This window comes from Astyanax mexicanus, chromosome 1 (assembly GCF_023375975.1).
Source record: "Astyanax mexicanus isolate ESR-SI-001 chromosome 1, AstMex3_surface, whole genome shotgun sequence".
NCBI lineage: Eukaryota > Metazoa > Chordata > Actinopteri > Characiformes > Acestrorhamphidae > Astyanax > Astyanax mexicanus.
In genome coordinates this window covers 16,338,335-16,355,667 of record NC_064408.1, presented here as the reverse complement: position 1 = coordinate 16,355,667, position 17,333 = coordinate 16,338,335, and the positions used below count along the sequence as shown (strand labels likewise).

Below are 17,333 nucleotides of genomic sequence, written 5' to 3'. Positions count from 1 at the left end.
TAAAGCAGTTCAACTGATGTAGATTTATAAAGGTACAGTTCCCTACTGTTTAATCACTGCTATATATAGGTCATTAAAAATAGTTGTTTCTCATGGTGTTGCTGCCTTAAATCATTTGTAAATCACTGTGGAATGCGTGAACGTAAAAACTAAATTCTTTCCTTCTTTCTAGTATAATTTATTAGATTTTTTATTTTTTTGCAAAAATACTAATTTTGGGTGGTACGGAGAAGCAGTGTTTTTGTGTACATGATCAGAAAACTCAACAAGTATCCCTCTTAAATGCTGTGAATGCCACCCTTCTGTTTTCTTTTAATTAAATGAAAATTATTAACAGATAAGGATGTTTATAAGCTGAATATACTCATATAACATTTCTACACTGAATTCTTTCTGCTGGTTTCAGCAGTTCTGGGCTTGTAAGGGTTAAATCATTGTTACTCTTGTGCCTGGTGTGAAAGTCTAAAGCTTACTTTTATTTCAGGAAATCGCTGGAAATGTATTATTTCCCTCTAAGGACCACCCAATGACTGTAACAGCACTTTTAATATAGCCTGATTTCTCTAACCCGTTTCTTAAAGCAAACACAGCCAACAATGGAGTCAAATTAGCTGTTTCTGGCCTTTCATTTGTTCTTTTTTTACTGTATTTTCTGATATCTTCAGATTTACAACAGTTAAGGAAACTGTAGACATTCTGCCAGCTTTTTAGCAGTATGCCTGCATCATGATTTTTTATTTATTTGTTTATTTATTAGCTGCAGCACTAGCTTGTCCTGTTTAATGATTTACTAGAATCAATATTAGTGTTAGGCTAACATGCAGTCCATCCGTAGCTGAGGAAAAAAACTTAATATATTAATCTAAAATATTGCAGCTTGTGAATACCCACAATCTGATTCAGTACTAAAGAATAAAGTCACAAAGTGTTTAAAAATACATTTTTTGAAACAATATTTAGAGAATTGGTCATTTTCATACATGATTTCGATTTTTAACAGTGATTTCTGCTTACAACACTCGTTAATCACACATTTCCCAGCGTGCAAAATTGCTTATTGCAAATTTGTATGAAAAAAAAAAAAAACACAATATATTTGAGAATAATGATTTTTTTATTCAGAAGAGGGCAGACCCCAGTGTGAGATCAGGACTGCAATGTGCTGTACTCCTTTGCCACTCCTCAAAACTGCAGTCTAATGCGTCAAACAAAAGAGGTGAGCACCGAGCCCACGTTTGCTCTTCAGGATAATGCAGCACTGATTGGCACACCTATCCCATACACACCTATCCTGCGGACTCTCAGACTGGCTGCTCCATGTTTATGCACTTTCAGGGGAGAAGTATATCTAACTTTATGGGTGAACAAGAGCGAAAGAGGAGCAGCCTGCCTTTTTTTTTTTTTTTTTTTTTTACATACGCCGTGTTTAACACGTTCAATTATATGAAACGAAAATTGTTTAAGTTTGTTTTTAAGCTTCACGGTTAAGATTTTTCTGTTTATATTTTCTGATACAATTACTGGGTCATCACACATCCTTAGTGAATCACATATATCCTAATGTATATTGTCGCTGTAACAACGTTTATGATCCAAATCCAGTATCTGGTTTTGCTAATCAGGTCTTTACTAAGTTAAATCAGGTTTGTTTTTGAAGTGAGTTTTTAGTACATAAAATCATATATTTATAGCTATAACTATAACTATAAAATAGCTAGAAACACTAAGGAGAAATCTCAAATATGCTTTTTAAACGCATAAATACACGTCCATAATATAAATACTTTTAAAATGCTTTTAAAGACATTATACTGTATGTAATACTGCATATTGAACCACATGACCCCACACATCTGGATATTGTATCAAGAGAAATGTGTATGAGCCTGCATTGTGTACAGCTTTGGCAGTTCGTTTCCTGTATTAAAGCATGGTGCAGGTGTGTGTACACTTGGTGGGTGTGGAGCGAATGTGTGTGTTTGTGTGTGAGAGTGTGTGTTCATCCTGCTAGCGGTACTTTTGCTTGTTCTCCCAAAAAAGTTTACTCGTCGATACGTGTGTAAGCATGTCGCTGTGCATCTCCGCTGGCCTGGTATCTTCACCCAGAGTAAAGGTGGCACAGGAAGCCAGGCTGATGTTCACACTGGTTTATTCAAGCCGCGTGTTAAACAGTGAGAACCAGGATTTAAAAAAAAATAAAAAAGCATTTTAGCTGTTAGCCTGCAGCATCTGTGTCCCACCAAACTGAAAAGAGCTTTACAAAAGCGCCCATAATCTCCCTGATTCATGCTTTTGGGGAATGTCTTCATCGTCATGCCTCTCGGTGCGGAGGAAGATTACAAGGCATGCTTAAATAAACACTTTAAAAATCATAAACGCCTCCTGTGTCCTTAACAGAAAAAAAGGAAAAGAGCCACAACGCCGCAGGGCAAGCGCTCACTGGCCAAATGTGTACAAAGTTCAGCTCCTCTCCTCACCATATCGCAGCGTCTGCCTTCTGCCGCTCCGGCGGTGTGGCAAAAATAGCTTTGGGAAGAGCTAATCAAGACCAAAACAGACCCAGATAGCCTAGCATCGGGTAAGCATGCTAATGCTAGCTCTGGATGTCTGAGCCTGCTGTTCTTACAGCTCACTGTTCTAACCAGAACAGGACACAGGTTGTTTGTTGACATTAGCATAGCTGTTTCTGGATATAGAAAAATAAAGAATTTTCACCTGAAATCTCTAGACTCTAGCTTTAATGCTTAAAGCTAATTGTGAATGCTACTGTGTACATAAAGCTAATTTAACCCAGCTGGCATTTTAATGTTGAATCAACCTTAATGTTATAGTTGAATCAACGTTGGATTTGGTGTTGATTTTTTTGAAAAGTGAATTAACGTTGATATGGCAACATTGTTTCAACTTCGTACTTTAAACCATTAATAAACCATAGCTCACATTTGGGATGCTCAAAATTGTATAGAAGAGGAAAATTAAAAACAACTGTATGCCATGATGAAGAATTAACAGTTTTATTTTAATCATCTCTATCTGTAGGAACTGTACAACTACAAACAAAAAAGCTTTTATTACTACAAGTAGCTAAAACTAGAAAATCCCATGGTTAACAGAGTGTTAACAATAAACTTACATCACTGTAGTAAAGCTTCAGAGTATACAGAAAGTTACCCAGCTCTACCAATCTGATTTCTGAACATTTGATCTCAAAAACACAACAGTAACATAGAATAAATAGAACATGAACATTCCCTCAGGTATGGTGGAGAATTGGTACCAAATTAAAAAGCAATTACTCATTTACTGCAAATGAAATAAAACCTAAAAAACTTTTTTATCCCTCCATCCAACATTTTTTTTAATTGTATGGTGTTGAAATGTTAAATGCTTATTCAAAAGGCAGAAGATTGAGGACAGTATGTTGATTTCAACATTAGCACAAGCATTTAATATTAAACAGACATTATGTCAACTATATTTTAACTGTATTTCAACTACATTTCAATGTTGAAGATCGGTTGGAATCATTTTAGGGATGGGCAGCATCACATTTTTTTTTAATATCTCATTCTGTGTCATCCATAGTAGGTCATAAAAATCACATTTTCATCCCTAAATGTGTTACCTTTAAACCCTATTTCTTTCTATTAAATATTTATAATATTCATTATCTGATATTCCAAATACAAAATGCATAGTGATTATAAAGATGATGACAATAAGAAAATGAGTTTCTCTCTTTCTTTTGTCTTTAATTTCAGTGAGGTAGCCCAGTGAGATCAGTATGAAAGAACAACCATGTTGTTCGAATTATAAATTGTGAAATGTAAATGCACAAAGTGGACATTTTTTACCACTTATCATTTAAAAGTACATTCTAAGCAAATCCTAAGAAAATATAGTCTACGAAAATATAAACATGTCCTTTAAACTCTAAGGCCATTAGCATGGGTGTCCCTCATTCATGCTATATACTCTGTCCTGTTTCCTGAACATTTTTCTCAGTATTCAGAATATTAATAGTCTGAAATTAAAATTGAAGAACTGAAGATCATGGCAAGGTAAAATGAATTTCTGTAATTTGTCTTTATTTTAAGATATGTTGTGATATCAAGCAAATAGATCAGCTTAAAAGTACTAACATATTTCTTAAATTATATATTGCAAAATCATAATTGTACAGATTTGACTTTTTCATGCAAAAAATACGAAATAAATCATTAGAAAGTCGTAAATGTTCCCATTGCTGAGATGAGCCCTCAGTAGTATAATCACCTACATTACCTCTGTAAGGTCGTATTCTGATTTATTCTATTCTTGTAAATTATGCTGTGTTTTAATTTATGAGGTTTAATGAAAATGAATTCAATTTGTATAAGTTAATAAGGTGATAAAAATCATCACTGGTGAAAATGTAATCTAGGAATACATGATCATATGAGTCAGTAACAAAGGGTGCAGGAGAGCCCAGAAAACTGTAATCACTGTAATAAGTGTAATTAAATAACAGTTGTAATTTTTAGATTCTGTATAATCAATGCAACCTTTCAGAAAACAATTTCACATTCAGCTGTTTAATGTCAGAATACATTTTAGCATTTTAGCATTGTAACTGGATAGATTGCTGGCTGAAACAGTATGAAAACCAATTTTAACTGCAACAGGAAATCCAAGGTTATTATTGGCTCAAATTAGAGCTTTAAACTAGATAGCTAGAATTCTTTACATACTTTTAACATGAGCAAGAACTGCATGAGGAGCTGAAATAAAAAATACAAACAATACTGGAAAATTAAACCATTAAAAGTTCTGTTTAGATTTGATGCTACTGTATGCTACTTATGACCAGCTACCATCATCATGATAAACAGAAACTTAATTTGTTTTAAAAGATTAGCTTTCAGATATTTGGAGTATAATATTTAGCTGATTTTATTTACTTTTTTTCCTGCAACTCTAATTTGTAGTAGAATATTTATTCTCCAGAGTATCAAAATGGAAATGATCATACCTTGCACTAATCTAGTGTGTCTTATGTGGTATTTACATCATGAAGGTATATTGTGGTGATCTTTCATATTATTTAATGAAAAAACAATGACAGCAAAATGCTGAGAAATCTTATGAACTGTCAAAATAACACAATTTGTCTGCAAATAACTATATAAGATGAGTCTTATATTGCAAATTCTGTGTGTCTTCAGCTTGCAGGTATCAAGTTGGATGCTACTAGTCTATACGAAGCATTTAGTATATGTATATGTTTTTTAAATATATAATAAGATATATAGAAATATATAATAAGATTTATATCCATTTTGCCCATAATTAATTGTGTGGATTTACAGTTTAAGTAATCATTCAATGTATTTAAATGTTTAAAATCTTGTTTTGCAATATTCAGCACAGCTCTAATTCTTAAATGAGAATCAAGTCTACAAAGTAGCAGAATAACCTTATCATCACATTGGCCTATACACTAATCTTTAAGTAGAGTAGCATCTTATTAAGATAGCATTCAGATGGTGGAACATCAGATAGTATGTTATAAGAGCTGAATGGTGATTCTGGAGAAACGTAAGTTCTGGCATAACTTTAGTTTACATTCAGCAAAATGTAAACTGACTTCACTAAAATTAGGGATGCATCTAATATTTGGTATAATTTGTACAATTTGAAAACAGCAACAGGAATACAGCTCTGGAAAACCTCTGGAATATAATCAAGAGGAAGATGGATGATCCCAAGCCATCAAACTAAGCTGAACAGCTTGAATTTTTGCACCAGGAGTAAAGGCATAAAGTTATCCAAAAGCAGTGTGTAAGACTGGTGGAGGAGAACATGCCAAGCTGCTTGAAAATTGTGATTAAAAACCAGGGTTATTCCACCAAATATTGATTTCTGATCTCTTAAAACTTGAACATGAACATGAACTTTTTATTTGGAATTTGGGAGAAATGTTTGGATTTCTTTCAGTAGGGGTGGAAAAAAGGCCACATCCTCCCCCCTAATTAAAAAAAAAAGTTCAGTGTTAAATTAATATTTTAAATGGTAGGGTTGTAATAATGTTTCTTTAAACAGTAAGGCAAAAATACAGCTATTAAGCTATTTAATTGATTCAATGGTGTAAAAAGTGGCAAAATGAATAAAAAAACTACTAAAATAATATATTTGGCCTTCAGACTCAATTTTCATTTTGTTAATTTTTTATGTGTGTTTGGCAAAATCGTTAATTTTCGTGCATCTTGATTTTAAGCACGTAGTCATTACAGCAACGATTGCTTGGCTTCATGAATTGAATTCTTGCATTCTGCGTGCAGGATAAAGCATGTGTTTTTGCATCAGGATCAAGCTGTAAAACAGAGCTTTTATTTACAGTAATGTCTGTCCCGTGACTTCCTTATGTCGCTGATGTCCTCTACCCATCCCCAGCCTGTTCACTGTCCTGCTGATCAACAATACTGCTATTGTGGGAGGAGACGAGTCCCTGAGAGCAAGCTTTAGCTATGACATCACCACATTCAGCTCAAAGGCAGAGGAATCTTTTTAACCTCCAAACCCTCAAAAAGGCTGAAATGCACTGAATTTGGATGTGGAGTCTGCAGCTTAAATGTTTGTTCTTAGGTGCTCTTCATTTATTTTTATTGAATTATGTTTTTATTACCATAATTCTGTTTGTTCTGTGTGTGTGTGTGTGTGTGTGTGTTCGTGTGCTCAGTCTCACCTGCATTAGTGGTTAAGGTGCAGTTGGGGGCCCCCTGTTGACTACTTTTCATGCCTGCTTTATTCTAATGGCTGTATCCGTGTCTAGTCTAAAAAATATATCAGTGAATTTTACATTGATTTTCGGTAATGTAAGGCCAGTTTGTATACAGCTCTGAAAACAAATAAGAGACCACTTAAAAATTATGAGTTTCTTTTAGATTTTACCAAATTGAAAAGCTCTGGAATATAATAAAGAGGAAGATGGATGATCACAAGCCATCAAACCAAACTGAACTGCTTGAATGTTTTCACCAGGAGTGTCGTAAAGTTATCCAAAAGCAGTGTGTAAGACTGGTGGAGGAGAACATGCCAAGATGCATGAAAACTGTGATTGAAAAAACAGGGTTATTCCACCAAATATTGATTTCTGAACTCTTAAAACTTGAATATGAATATTAACTTGATTTCTTTGCATTATTTGAGGTCTGAAAGGTCTGCATCTTTTTTTCTTATTTTAGCTATTTCTCATTTTCTGCAAATAAATGCTTTAAATGATGATATTGTCAGTAGTTTACAGTATGAAACAACACTGTTTCTTTTACATTTACTTATAAATAGCAAAATCAGAGAAACTGATTCAGAAACTGAAGTGATCTGTTTAATTTTTTTTTCCAGAGCTGTATGTCTTTTATCTCTCAATTTGGAATTGTCCAGACAAATTACCCAGCAAATATTAATCAAGGTAAATAATCTACTATATGTATTTATTATTTATTTATTTTATTGTTATAAGTAGCTTAAACAAGGATACATTTACATTAGCAGACTCGGATTGCTGCAATTTCGTGTTCTGTATATTTGATGTTTTTAAACCAGTTGGTCCCAGACTGTATGTATTTGTGGCTATGCGATATGCGATACGAATCTATTGTAAATAGACAGATTGTTTTATAAGCATCCGCTATAATGAGTTGCAGAGATGCTGTGCAATACAGTTAATGCTCAAAAATAAAATGATACACAGTGAACATCAAGTCTTAAATCAGTTTCTCTGATTTTGCAATTTATAGGTATTTGTTTGAGTAAAATGAACATTGTTGTTTTATTCTGTAAACTACAGACAACATTTCTCCCAAATTCCAAATAAAATTATTGTCATTTAGAGCATTTATTTGCAGAAAATGAAAAATGGCTGAAATAATAAAAAAGGTGCAGAGCTTTCAGACCTTAAATAATGCAAAAAAAAAAAAAACAAGTTCATATTCATAAAGTTTTAAGAGTTCAGAAATTAATATTTGGTGGATTAACCCTGGTTTTTAATCACAGTTTTTATGCATCTTGGCATGTTCTCCTCCACCAGTCTTACACACTGCTTTTGGATACCTTTATGCCTTTACTCCTGGTGCAAAAAGTCCAGCAGTTCAGTTTGGTTTGATGGCTTGTGATCATCCATCTTCCTCTTGATTATATTCCAGAGGTTTTCAATTTGGTAAAATCAAAGAAAGTCATCATTTTCATGGCTGTACTCTTTTTGCAAATTGCAAACCGAAGATTACGTTATATTGACGAATGCTTTAACTAATCATTTACAAGTAAAAATCTAAACATTTGCGTTGCACATGTGCAGACAACTGTGGGTAACCAAGATCCTGGAATGATACATCAGCTGCATCCTTGAAATCCCTAAGAAAGTAGGCTTCATTTCTCATCTCTTAATGAAGAATCCTTCAGTTGGCAACATGCTTCTGTGACGTAGCAGCAGTGAAATGCAGCCTATGTTCTAAGCTATTTCAAGGTTTAGACGCCAAGGCTTTGGAACGCAGCTACTGCCCTTCTGAAGATTCTTGAGAAGTTCTCTGCACTGATATACAACCTGTCCTTCCTGTTGGTTGTCACCATTCCAGCCTCAGAGAATTTTTGATTGGGACAAAAATAGATTTATGCTATTTTCTCTTTCTGAGTGATTAACATGCATTACAATACATTAAATAAGACCTCAGTATATTTTCTTGTGTAGTACAAATGAAGCCAGACACTCTGACACCTGACACTGTTTTAGTCAGAAATTTCACTTGTATAAGTTGTGATGTGTTATCTTGTGATTAAAGTTACACATGATAACACTTGATAATGAGTGCCAGATAGACCAGTGCAGATGTTTAATAACTTTTTAACATTCATTTAAAAGATATCTGATCAGTGGTAGGATGGTCCCCTCTTATATGTGAGTATTGGTTCCTCCCAATGTTTCTTCCTCCTCCAGCTCTGAGGGAGTTTTTCCTTTCCTTGTATTCTGTATTTTTTATGTTTAATGTTTTGCCTGATTCTCTGTCCTGTGATCACATTTTTGTAAAGCAACAGTTGTGAAAAGTGCTATACAAATAAATTTGATTTTGGTTAGAGTTCAGAAATTAATATTTGTTGGAATGCCCCTGGTTTTTAAATCACAGTTTTTATGCTTCTTGGCATGTTCTCCTCCACCAGTCTTACACACTGCTTTTGGATAACTCTATGCCACTCCTGGTGCAAACATGCTAGCAGTTCAGCTTGGTTTGATGGCTTGTGATCATCCATCCTCATCTTGATTATAGATAGATCTGACATATCTGACATATAGATTTCCTTTTGGTTTCTGATGTTAACCCTGTATTTCTGTTTGTGGACCCACAGTTCCTTACTGTTGTAACATGTAGAATAGTTTTTTTTTTTAGCTGTAACTGAACAGAACAGAAGCCCAAGAGGTTTTGATTAAGTGTTCACTAGCACTAGTTTTATGTTAGTAGCCGATTTAGATAGATAGATAGATAGATAGATAGATAGATAGATAGATAGATAGATAGATAGATAGATAGATAGATAGATAGATAGATAGATAGATAGATAGATAGATAGATAGATAGATAGACAGACAACACAATACAAAAAAATAAGAAACATATTCAAATGTAATTTAAAACACAGAAGAATAGAAAATATACAAGGGTATATAAACTTTCTATACAAGGTAAAGAACTTTCTGTAAATTAAAATAATTCTAATTCTTACTATTACTTCAGAGTTAAATTGTAAATTGTCATAAAACTTAAATACATAATACCTAATAATTATATAAAATTACAAATTGATTATAACAAGGTCCACAGGTTTAAATTAAGGGTTTATATGATTGACCTCACATTCGTTACCCACTCTCATAACTACAGCATGTGTGCATTAGCTTTGTATTAGTTAATAAATAATGCAATGTTAATTAATAACAGGATAATAAACCTGTTGATCACAAGGTTAAATGTAGTATGTTGGAGCCACAGGTATACAGATGACAATGGAAATTCCCCACATACAGAGAGCAATAGTGAGCAATAGAGGGAGTGGGTGCACAGCGAGACGTCCGCTCGGTCGCTGATTAGAGCCCTGTATGAGTTGGCTGTCGGAAACCTCCTTCTCGTCTGTAATCTCCCTCTATCGCCCCCCTTTTTTGTCCCTCCTCTCTTCTCTTCTCTTCTCCTCCGCCGTCTTCCCTTCTCCTGCCGCTGCCTCCCTCTCCGTCCATCTCGCGCTCTCTCTCTCTCTCTCTCTCTCTCTCTCTCTCCATCCATCACGGTGGCGACGGAAGCCAGCCGAGATTAAACGTAAAGCCAAAAGCACATCATATGGCCTCTGCCTCAATTCTGCCTTTTATCTGCTGCCTCTATCTCTCCTCTCTTTCTCTCTCTTTCTCTCTCGCCTCCATTTCTCTCTCTCTCTGTTTCTCTCTCTCTTACTTTACCACTCTCTCTCTCCTGTTCTCTTTCTCTCTCTCTCTCTCTCTTACTCACTCACTCACCCACTTGTGCCCTCCCTCTCTCCATTCTGTCTTTGGGTCCCTCCTTCTTCCCCTCTCTGTTTCAATCTCTCCAGTAGGGCAAGAGAGAGAGAGTGAAAGAGAGAGAGAATAATGAGTGGAATAATGTCAGACAACGGGGGAAATTCCGAACTTTTTTTTTTCTTCCCTGGAAAACTTGGAAGAGAGAGAAAGGATCACCGGCGAGGGCGGCTGTAAGACGAAAACAACCTCTTTCACTTTGTCTCCTTCTTTTTCTATCTCTTCTGTCTCTCTCTCTTTCCTAACTTCTAACTCTTCTGTTGTTTTATTTGTGTAATATGTTATTCTATCTCTCTTTCTTTCTCGTATTCTCTCTTTCTATCTCTCTTTCTTTCTATTCAGGGCCTCGCCGCGCTAACTGGTATCAGCTGTGGGAAGAAATGGAGAGATGATTTCTGTCCCTGCATCCATCCAATTTCTCTCTATGTCTTTCTCTCTCTCTCTTTCTCTATGTCTTTCTATCCATATGTCTGTCTATGGTTGTCCTTCGTTTCCATTCTCTCCTTTATCTTTCACCTCTCTCTCTCCCTTTTTCTCTCTCCCTCTCTTTCATTCTCCTCTTTATTCCCTGCTGGACTTTTCATCAGGCTTTGGGCTTTGTCCACTAAGAGAGAGAGAGTGAGAGAGAGAGAGAGGGAGAATCACACGTGTAGAGCGAGATAGAGGCAGAGCGAGGGAGCAGCAGGATTAATCAATGGACAGAGAGTGAGAGAGAGAGGGAGTGAGAGAGAAAGAGAAGGAAGGAACAGAGGGAGGAGGATGACAGAAGCAGAAGAGTCCGCTCCACACGCTCTTTTTCCCCGTGTTTCTGTTATTCTGTTCCTTGCTCCGTTTTTAATGATCTTCGGTTTGGGCCGTTTTTCCTTTTTTTCTGATTGCTGTGAGCAAATCTGCAGCGGCAGTGCACGTGACCTGTGGGGTGAGAGACTGTGTGTGTGTGTGCGCGCGAGTGTGTGTGTGTGCATGTGTGTGTGTGTGTACTGTGTTTGGCGTGAAAGAGAAAGACGTTATCAATTTCTTATCAGTTGACCTGCTTGGTAATGGTCTGCTGTGCAGTGCTACTGTTGCTGTCTCTCTTTTTCTCTCTGCCTTTGTATCTGTCTCTCTCTCTCTGTTTCTGCCTCTCTCTCTCTTTCTCTCTCTCTTTTTAGTCTTGCCATTTGCCAGTCTGTATGTATGTAACCCATAACGTTTCCTGTGTTTGTACTGGTCACTGTTTCCTTCATTTTTAGCTTTTCCCTTCTCTGCCGCCGCCGCTGGAAGCCATTTGAATTTCCCTCCTTTTTTCCTCCCTCTCTCCCTCTCTCCCTCTCTCTCTCTCTCACACTCTCTCTCACCTCTGTCTCTCTCTTTCTTCCCCTCTCTGCCTTCCCTCTGCAGCTTTCGGGTTCCAGACAGTGGTCAGACATCAGTTGTCTGACCGTGCACTGTCCTTCCCTCTCCCATTCTCTCTCTCTCTCTCTCTCTCTCTCTTTCTCTCTCACTCTTTCAGTCTTTCTCTTTCAGCCTCTCGTTTTATCTCTACCTGTCGTTTGCTTCATTTCTGTGATTTACAGAACACAGAAATACCTGAAGGAAAGCAGTCTTTCTCTCTCTTTTTCTCTCTCTCTCTCTCTCATTCACTTTCTTTCAGTGTATTTCCTTATGTTCTCAATCTCAGATTTTTTTATTTCCCTCTTTTCTATCACAATCTCCTCTCTTATTTTCTTTTTCTCTCTCTGTTTCTGTAAGTCTCTCTTACTTCTCAGTCAGTCTCACTTTTTCTTTATCTCTCTACCTTTTCTTTCTCATTCTCTTGTCTTGCCATCTCTCCTTCTCTCTCAATCTTTAACTCTGTATATCTCAGTCAGTCTCAATGTTTCTCTCCTTTGCTCTCTCTTCTCTCATTCTCATCTCATTCTAACTGTGTCTGGCCCTCTCCTTCTCTCTTTCTCTGTCTCTCCCTCTCTTTCATTATCTTTCTATTTTATCATTCTCTCCCCCCTTTCTCTCTAACTCTCTCTCTCTCACTCTCTCTCTCTCTCTCTCTCTCAGACATGCAGTGGACTGCGGCACCCGGGCAGTCGCTGCTGCTGGCAGCAGAGTAAGTCTACCCTTTTTTTTTTCTTTTTGTCTAGTGTGTGTGTGTGTGTGTGTGTGATTGAGACTAGGGCTGCCATGACCTGTTAGTGAGTGACAGTGATATGACAGTGCCATCTTGTTGCTGTGGTTTCAGACAGGGCTTCTGGTGAGGTGCATTTATAAAGCTGTGGTTTTTGAGCGTGAGTGTGTGTGTGTGTGATAGCTCGTCTCCTTTGCTGACTACATCGCCTCAGACAGTCTCAGCCATTACCGGCTGCTGAATGGCTCTTTTTTTTCTCGCTTGGAGCTAAAGACGGATACAATAAAGCTCTCGTGAGATTTTAGACCCAGTAGAGCGACAGACTTGAGAATGTGTGTATTTGTGTATCTTATTCATTTCTGTGTCTCCTGTTCATTGTAATGTCTATATGTGTGTGTGTGTGTGTGTGTGTGGCCAGCACGCGGCGTCTGTGTGTGGCACAGCTCCTCCACGCATTTGCCAGTCCTCTGTGCGCATGTGTGTGTGAGGCTGCGTGTCTTTTGTGCAAAGCGCGGCATGCATGTGTATGAGAGAGAGACAGAGAGAGAGAGAGAGAGACAGAGAGAGAAAGGCAGAGTTTTAGCATCACCCTCCACCAGCACGCGAAAGGAAGGATGCTGGAAGAGAAAGGGCGAAAAAGGGCGAGAGACAGAGGGAGTGACTGAATAAGAGAAAGAGAGGGAAAGGGGCAGAGAAGACTAAAGATGGAAGACTGAAGGAAGGGACAGGTGGCGTGGTGGTGGCATGGGCGAGCACAGGAATGGCGATTTCTCTGTCTCTCTGTTTCTTTCTCTCTCTCTCTTTTTCTTTCTCCCATTCCTTCTCTATGTCCCTCGCCCTCTCCCTCCGGACCAAAACGTGCCTCTCTCCTTCCCTGAGACCCTAACTTGTGACGTTCTGCCTTGATGTCCACGGGTTGGGTTCTCGGGAGCTGCGAGGGGCGCTCACGCGTCTGACCCCGATCTGGACCAGACCGATGACTAGACGATGGACGAAAGAATCGCGGGGGGGTGGGAGGGTTGATGTGGCCCACTGCGGTCCTTTTATTTTTTGCTGTTTGTGTAATAGCAAAGCTAATAGTTGTCTATTAGCTTGTATTGGTTCTATTGGCTGCTATTGAGTCAGTGGTTGTCAGCCAGCTTTTTTCTAAGCAAGGGCGAAACATGTCCGAGTTATTGTTCGTGCTGAAGGACCGCGCTGGACCAATGCTTTAGACAGAGGTTAGAGAAAAAAACGATAGGATGTTCAATACTATAAAGTATACAGTATCGCTCACAAGTTCCGCAGTTATTAGTTATATTAGACTGTAGGTGGACCCAGTCTGTTAGGATCAAGATGAAGACGATAATGGAGATAATGGCGAGAAAAAGAGAGAGAAAGAGAAAGAAAGCAAGGGAGAGGGTGAGTGAGGCAGAGGTGGTGGAATGTAGACCTTAGGGTCATGTGATAGGGCGAGAGAGAGAGAGAGAGAGAGAGAGAGACACTCACAGAAAGAGAGAGAGAGAGAGATGTGTGTTTTTAGGTTGGGGTGATGCGGGGCCAAAGTGGGTTTGGCCCAAATGTAGCTTATGTTTAGAATGTGAGTCAGTAGACTGAAATGGCTGTATGAGAGTGTGTGTGTGTGTGTGTGTGTATGCGTGTGTGTGTAACGACATCTGTTACACCCTCGATCCACACCCAGAACAGTGTGTGTCTCTGTCTTGCATGTGTGTGTGTAATTGTGTGTATATAACGTGTGTGTGTGTGTGTTCCTGTGTTTTATTCACACACAGTCTTGAGAGCAGCACAACGTACTCTTTTGAGCGTAATTCCGACAGCTCGGTACACTTGTGTTTGACCTCATGAGACCTTTCGCCGCCAGGAGGGGCATCTTTCAGTGCGTGTGTGTGTGTGTGTGTGTGTGTGATGTTACAGATCTTTATCTCTTATCTGTGTTTGTATTTATTGCCTTCATCATTGGTCAGCGTGTGTTCACCTGTGCTTCAAAACTTTAAACTGTGCCATTATGCCCAATATGAGCGTTGAATTGAGTGTGTGTGTGTGTATGTATTAGTGTGTGTGTGTGGAAGTAAGTGAGTGAGTGAGCAAGTGTTAAGTGTGCAGCATAGTAACAAACAACGGCATCATGGAAAGATGGCAGGTGTGATGGAGATGGAGAAAGAGGCAGAATCAGGTGTGTGTTTAGGAGAAATAGAGACAGAGCGAGAAAGAGAGTGAGAAAGAGGCGTGAGCAACGTGTGCGAGAGTGTGTGAGTGTGTGTGTGTGTATGTGTGCGTGTGTGTGCGCGCATGCATGTGCTTGTGCTCCGCAGGCCTGGCGTGTAAGATGGAGCTCTTGTCTCTCTTCGGCTGCGTTCCAAACGCCGCCGCGTTCCCTCTCTTGCGCCCTACGTCACGCAACTCCAACTCAATGGAGGCTTCGTCTCAGTCAGTGTAAAAAAGGGAGCAGGGAGATGAGTCATTTGAAGCACAGCCGTGAGGACAGCCCCTGTCTGGAACACACACACGGGAGGGTTTTTCGGACTGACACAATAACACACTAAACTGTTAGAATGGGCCGCGCCGTCTGTAAAAAGGCCTCGTTAATGCCGCGCCCTTACTGTACATACCGTTTCGTAAATATTATGATATATTTACGTAAGAAAAGCTGCATTTTTTGCATTTCGTTTAATATATATTATGAAATTTAGCGATTTAGATTTTAGATTTAGTTTGTGCAAAATATTAGTACTTAAATATGCGCCAATAACTCGCGTAATCGGCACACGAACCTCTATTTATGTGTATTTTTGTGATTATAGCCCTGTTTCAAACCGCAGTTAACTCTTAAGCTAAACTCTTAATGATATTACTCGAATTCTCCGTTCTCCATGGTGCAGCAGATCAGCACATCATCCTCTCTCTGATTGGCTGGTCTCAAATCACACAATGTACCTACCCACCGACCAACTTACCCACCTACCTACCTACCTAGCAACAGTATTGCAGTGTTTTAACCCCATGATGTCTGTGTGTAGTGTATTCACATTCAGTTCGGGATATTCAGCGATTATCAGCGTGAATTTTCCAGAATTTAGCTTTCATTTAGTCTTAGATTTCATTTGTAATTACTAGAATAATGAATGAAATATAGTAAAGGCACTATACATATATTACTATATGTTAAATATATGCTTAAATTGTCAGTCTTTTCTGTAAAATTATAATGCTGCTGCTTTGTAAGCACTGGTGGTGTTGTTATGTGTAGTTATGTGTGTATGAGATGGAGTTACTACTTAATAGTAGAAGAGCTTTGTATAATATTGGTGCCCCCACAATGTATCTCAGCCTCTCTGCCAAACACAGTACAGTGAAGGAACTAGCTATTGTATTATATATAGCTCTGGAAAAAAATGTAAAGAACGTTTCAGTATTTGAGTCACTGATTTTGCTTTTTTTAATTTTTATACGTACATGTCTGAGTAAAATGAACATTGTTGTTTTATTTTATAAACTATGGACAACCTTTGTTCCAAGTTCAGAAATCAATATTTGGAGGAATAACCCTGGTTTTTAATCACAGTTTTCATGCATCTTGGCATGTTCTCCTCCACCAGTCTTACACACTGCTTTTGGATAACTTTGTGCCACTCCTGGTGCAAAAATTCAAGCAGTTCAGCTTGGTTTGACGGCTTGTGATCATCCATCTTCCTCTTGATTATATTCCAGAGGTTTTTAATTTGTTAAATCAAAGAAACTCATAATTTTAAGTGGTCTCTTTTTTCCAGAGTTGTATGTCATTAATTAGTTAGCTTAATATTAATCACCATATTTTCAGTAATTCAAAATTTATTCTGATTTTAGTCTGGTGGAGAAGAAGAAGGATAACATATTTTCAGTGTTATGCCATTTTTGACTTTGTAATTATTGTAATAATTGAATCTGATAGTTGATCTTTATGTTGGGTAAATTGTTTAACAGAAATGCACAATTTGTTTTATTGACTTGCAGTGAATGTTAAGAAGATTTTTACTTCTTCTTCTGAGTTATAAAGTCAGATGTGCAAATGCACACACATAGCTTGTCCACGACTGCCACTATGCCTAAAACAAGGAATGGGCTTGACAAATATAAAGCCTTCAGCATTGAGCTTTGTAGGAGTGGAACTGTGTTCTCTGGAATTACGATGCTTCATCCAGTGCTTTTGGGATGAATTGGGGATTCACTACATACCTGTTGCTGAATGCAATCAAATCCTCACAGCAATCCATATCTCCAGAATCCATTTGATATTCCATATAGTGGACAACATATGTGACTACAGAGAATTAAGCTTGTTTATTTGATTTATAAATATTGCTGTGCCCGTATTAGCAGTTATACAAATGGCATACAAATGGACAAATGCTTAATTCAGACTAGGTAATATAGCAATAAGCAGCCAGCCAGCAGCCTAATGAAGCTTTAAAAGGGTTTTATAGCGTCCTCAAAACCTCATACTGAATTGTTACTGTGCTTTAATCTGCAAATACTAATCTGTAAAAATAAGTTTTAATATTTTAACTCTGTTCATTCCAGCCTGCATATGGTAAAGCTTTATATAAATACATATGAATTGAATGAATTGAGCACTAATGAAATCACAATTCTGATACCCCTGCAATGAAACAGTACCAAACTAAA

At 37.7% G+C, this 17,333-nt stretch overlaps 1 long non-coding RNA gene across 1 annotated transcript in view; it reads left to right on the top strand.

Annotated features, from left to right (window-relative positions):
* LOC103040896 (uncharacterized) overlaps positions 1 to 16,404 on the top strand; it is a 136,417-nt gene extending 120,013 nt beyond the window's left edge. Inside the window, exon 8 of the long non-coding RNA XR_007429287.1 lies at positions 12,605 to 16,404. This is a non-coding gene — a long non-coding RNA (uncharacterized LOC103040896). The remainder of the gene's footprint in view (positions 1 to 12,604) is intronic.
* Positions 16,405 to 17,333: the final 929 nt, after the last annotated feature.